Genomic DNA, 6,000 nt, shown 5'->3' with positions numbered 1-6,000 from the left:
ATGCCAACCCTAACCTAAATTTAATTCTACCCTAACCCTTAAAACCAAGTCTTAACCTTCAAGCAACCCTTTGAAGTTGGGAGGACCGGCCAGAATGTCCTCACTTTCCAAAAATGTCCTCACTCTTGTTACAGTCCTCACTATGTAGGAAGTACAAGTACAAACACACACACACACACACACACACACACACACACACACATACACACACAAACACACACACACACACACACGTACACACACACATACACACACTTTCTAGCATAAAAGCCTTTCTGTAGATTACATTGTGTGGGAGCAGAGGAGGGCATAGCTGTCAGCAGGATTCCCTCTGCTTGCTTGCCCTTGAATGGTGTTAAGAGCATGGACTCACTGATGGTTGTAGCATAAAGGACAGCACCTTAAACAGATGGCCATGCTGGAAAGGATAGTTGTGAGACTTACAGTGAAATTTGGTATTTTTCAAACTGGGTCTCATCATAATCATGTCCATTGTGGCTAATGGGTCTTGCTAACTATGCACTCGCCACCTCTGTTGTAGAGATTCAGGAAATGTGACTCCAGCAACAGAACATAAATCGCCGCAAGCAGCACAAACCTCCCAAAGCTTTCCAAATAAACTTGAATTTTACATACATCAATTCAAATGCTTGTCTCTTAGTCATACCAAATAGCCTGAACACAGAAGGTACTCCCTCTGCTTCTGCAGCTGACTAAACAGGGATCTACCAGGCCAACAGTAGTTTGGCAAGTTCAAAGTTAGCATGAGTCAGAATGGCCACAATTGCAAGAATAAGACCCAGATGGAAAAATACTGGAGTTTTCTCTTAACATTGGTTATCGTACAATAGAAAGAGTGCTCAGAGTTAATGAGGAGCTTTTGAACACCTTTACCTGACAGAGACATTTCTTTCAGTAGATGCTGAGTGGACTGTGTGTGAAACAAACCAGTAGGTAACTGTACTAAAAAGATAGATGCTAGATGTCCATCCTAGAAAATTCAACATATCGTAGTATGATTAAAACTTGAAGTGAAGACAGTATTTATATAATTCTATATTTATTAGCTAAAATTTCTGCAAATGAACCAGAACTAGTGTTCTTGTTCATGCTTTACATCGTGGTTTAAAAGGTTTCAGGCTGTGGACAGGGGTTATATTAATAAGCAAAAAAGCAGTATCAGGTGTGAAAAGTGGCAAGCGCCTTTTCTAGCACGCCCAGAATGTGACCAGCTGAGAGAGACACAGAGGTCACAGGTCACAGCAGGGCTACAGACAGATGTTTCATAATTACATGAACATGACACACTTTCTATACATTAGAAACCCACCTTGTGCACTCACACAGACAAACAACACACGGAGCAATGCACCTTGGGGTCGTTGACCTATATTATATAGGGCCTATACAGACACACACACAGCCTGGCAACAATCACTGGCCTATAATGTTGGTTGTCTGACTTACAGTAGCTCTCGTCTTTCTAGTCTCTCATCTTTTGCTTTGCGCACTTCTAGACACACACACACACACACACACACACACACACACACACACACACATACAGACTATTATGGTATGAATCTATGCAGAACTTGCTTCTGTATGACTAGCAGTTCTGGCTATTTAAAACTGCAGTAACTTATATTAAGTGACATTTTATCTTTTACTATTATTAAAATGATAGTGATGTTCAATCGACTGTGGTCTCCCTCTTTCTGAAACGTGTCTTCTTTGGGTCTTTTCTAAGTTCTGTGTCACAGTGATGTGAAAAAGTACACCTAATATATCAGTAGAATGTGTGGATGGAGGGACGGAGGGCAGAGAGGTGATCGATTTAGCCTCTGCACCAACGCCCTGGCACAGAAGATGGGATGGAGGGGCGGGAGGTACATAATGCTGCTACACCTGCAACCTTACTTGAACCTTGTCAACCCTAAACACTTCTCTCACTTGTCTTGCCTGTTAATGTCTTTTCCTATCTCACAACCTCTCTGATTCCCTTTTGCAGTTCTTTCCGCCCCCTTTGTGGCCCCAGTGTTTCTTCCCTCTCCTGTTTGATCTTGTTTTTTCTCTCACTCTGCCTCTCTCTCCTTATTTGTCTTGTCTTTTGCTCTCCTTCGCTTTACCTCCCTCACTTATCTCCTCTCCTCTTTTTGGCAGGAACAGCGGTTTTATTATCCAACCTCACCTCTGCCAGGATGGGTCAGATACCGCAGTGGAGCTGTCTTCACTTGGCACTTAATGTAATGCAAGAGAAAAAAAACACAGCTGAGAGAGGTAGAAAGAGTGACACACAGGAAGAGAGTTTACCCGGCACGTACTGTAGGTGAGAAGGTTTTGCATGGCAGCACGGCTAATGGTGCAAAATGTGTATTTATGTGTTTGTGCAAGTGTTAAGTAGGTAAAATGTTTGTGCTGTGTGTGCTGGAGCCCTGCTTGGTTAGCGGTGCGTCACTGTGGCTGTGGGCATTCTCAGGAGAGATGGTAGACCAGACATGGCACGCCAAAGCCAGAATGCCAGGCCTGGTCTCTGCTGCCAGCTCCAAGGAGCCTCAATCGATCCTGACAGCTCAGTGTGTCACCAGGTCACACTGACACACTGAGGCAGAAAAACAAGGACAAGGAGAGTACTCTCCTTTTACCATTACCATAGCAAATCCTGTGTGCATACCTAATCGTCCCTTATCGTGATTTTATTTCATATTTTCTACTACAGCCACAAAAGTCAAGCAAAGACAGGAAGTTGAGAGTGTGGTTGTGCATCTCATCTTGTTGGGAAATTCCTTTGATTCAGTTCATCCAACTGACTTGGGCACACGGATTGTCCCAATTCTCATAAGAAACAGGCACAGTCATTTTAATAATAGTAGGTTTCAAGTTTACAAAAACACTACACCTCCCATAGTGCAGTTCAATATTATATTTCATCAAAACCTCCCATCGCGGGGGGCTGGAGCCAATCCCAGCTGACCTCGGGCGAAAGGCACCTGTAAGTGCCCATGTCATGCAAACGCTGCTGTTCCAGTTTGTAACATAGGATTTCTGTTAAAAATACTCTCCAAGTTGAGATAGCCACACGATGCCATCACATCACCAGGGTTATTATTTTCAAATGCTCCTGATCTTGATGCTAGATTAGGAGGTGTTTCACCTTGAATTTTGATTCTAACTTTAGCTTGAGGTTAAAGAAAGTGGTAAATAGAATCACATTGTTTTAAGAACATCCAAATAAAAAATAAAAAAAGTATGTGAGGTATAAAACAAGAACTTTATGCAAATAATTTCCCTCGCCACTGAACAATGGTTTACATAATGTAGTGACAACTGAATCATGATGGAAAAAGACACAGTACTGTTTGTGCCCCGAGCTTGACTGAAAATGATGGACAAATGTCCCCAGCAGACGTTTGGCTTTCTGACCTCGACCTGCTGACCTGCTGACTGGTCGTCTAATCTCCCTCCAGGACTGAACCTTTGAACTTGTAGAGAAACTGGGGCGAGGCCAACCTGACTGGTGTGGTGCCTGAGAGTATTGTTAAGAAGACCTGTAAATCAGGATTCCCACACCTGCTTCGGACAGGCAGGGGGAGAGGGAGAGGAAGACGACAGGGAGACAAATCATTTTTCAATCACGTGACACGTGATCTGGAGGGCAAAACAACAGACCAACATTGCGGCCTTACCATAGAGACGTCGCAAAAGCAGTCAAATTTTATTTGGATCACCTTTCAACTTAAGAAAAAGAAAGATATGAACACAAACTGCAAGTGTTGGGCATATCCGATCCATGTAACATTACAGAATCCACTGCCGTATTTCTACTGTTAAAAACCACCAGGTTCCTGCCGACACTCGACTGCAGTATGTTTACGCTTACCTTGTGGGGAATCCCTCACCTAACACAGCCCAGGCTTGTCTCCTTCTCGATAAAATCTAAAGCACAACAACCATTTGTCAACACAAACGTAACAAACTCAAAGAAACAGTGTATGTATTCCTGGTTAGCAGGCAGCAGAAAATAACGTATTTTTTGCCCTCCAAGGGAGCTATTTCTTTGGAATGTGACGTCACATGAAAACTACGAATAGGAAAGAGATGAACAGAGAAACAAATTGATGTGAAAGAAACAGAGAAATCACACTGCCATCCTCCACTCAAGTGTCAGGCTGAGCTCAGATCTGACACACAGAAGGAACGCTTTCCAGATTTGTCTAGATCTCTAACCCGAGCCCAAACAATGTGTGCTTCCCTTTTACATTCAGCAGGTTGTCACAGGAAGATGTGTATCTGTGCTGAGCAGCAGGAGAAGGTGAACCAGCCGCTGTGCCTCAGATTAAAGCTCAGAATAGCAGCTCAGTGTTCCTGTAATAGAGCTCGTCTTCCTCTGAGACTAACAGCTCATTACCACAGGACTGCCCCCAAGGAACCCCCGACACCCACCCCACACCCCCACTACAGACCTCTCATCATGACCTCACCCCTGACATGGAGCCCCTAGATCCTGACGCATATCTACGCAAATACAGTCCTTCAAAGTAACTCCCAGTCATCCTCCTGCTTTTGTATTTCACCTTCCTCTCCACCATCATTGCAGTTGTCAGACATTTGACCCATCTTTCTTCTAACTGAACCACACACACACACATACAAGCACACCTCTCCAAGGCCTCTGTTCCCCTCTGTCCCCTTGCAGGGTGGCTCTTGTCGACACCTTTCCTGATTTGGACATTTTTGATGAGAATTCCCCACCTCAATCTATGCTGTTTCCCTACTTAACCCTCCCAGGGGCTTCCCAGATCTGCTCTGACACACACACACACACACACACACACACACTGACGCAGACACACGCAGACAAAAACACACAAAAATGACTGGATCGTGCTCGTTGTGTTGCGCACACGCACATGGTTGCTTCGTTGTAGCCTTAATGAGGTCTCATCATGTCTTTTACTTTCTCTCCTCCTCTCTCCACTCTCTCTTTTTCTCCTATTCAAGTGTCATAATTTTCATTCTGGTGCTGTACCAAGGTGTAAAATTAAAACATTAGCTGAGCCAAGTAATTCAACTTCTTTTGGAATTTAGACAAGCATAATAAACTCTTTTCTGCGTCCTGTTTTGACAGTCTATGAGACTCTTCAAAGACATACACAAACAAACTCTGCAAAGTCATCAATAAGTGGGTCTCTCCATAAATACAAAGTGTATTATTTTCTGTCTAATTTGCACCAGGGTGTGTGTGAAACGGTGTGAGCGAGTAAGGAGAAAGAGGCAGAGTATATGTGGCTGAATGAGTGTGTGTCCTGGATATGGTTACAGCTAAAATAGGATGTGAATGTGAAGGGGAACAGCTCATCACAGAGTTTTCATGATTGAAATGAGTGCCTCTGCACGAAAAGTTACAGTACATTCAAACAAGGGTCATCTGATTTGACGCACTTAGAGAACCCTGCCATCTGACAAATCCTCGTAGCAGCCTTGTCCAACTGTGGACAGCACATCTTTTCTGTCAGTTAAGGAGCCAGTATTTAAGGGGTCGGCCACTGTCAACTGCAGCGTAGGCTATAACTAATAAATCACAAATGTAAATGGTTGTATTAGTAATTATTAGTTTGACTTTTTTTTTTTTTTTACGAAAGTTGAATGAGAAGATTGATACCACTCTGAAATCTGTACAGTAATATGAAGGTTAGCCTAGCAGCTGGTTAGCTTAGCTTAGCGTAATAAGCTAAGCCTAGCTTTGTCCATGGGTGCTGGTTGCCTGCTTATGGAATAATTGGTGGCTTGCTACAAGTATAAACCTGATTTAACACCACAACCTTGAATGTTTATGACAAAGTTGGTAAATAATCGTTTTATGTGGCGTGAAATTAAAAGTGTAAGAAACGTCAATAGCAAATCTGTTTTGAATTCCCTTTGCCATCGTTATCACCAATTTCCAGTGTCTCCAAAATGTTCTTACTGTCCGTGGATCTAGTTTGTTTTTCCATCCCCAAC

The sequence above is a fragment of the Micropterus salmoides genome, unplaced genomic scaffold, assembly GCF_014851395.1.
Source record: "Micropterus salmoides isolate LMB-PRFRI ecotype aquatic unplaced genomic scaffold, ASM1485139v1 Ms_hic_scaffold_13, whole genome shotgun sequence".
NCBI classification, from domain to species: domain Eukaryota; kingdom Metazoa; phylum Chordata; class Actinopteri; order Centrarchiformes; family Centrarchidae; genus Micropterus; species Micropterus salmoides.
This window is presented reverse-complemented; position numbering follows the sequence as displayed.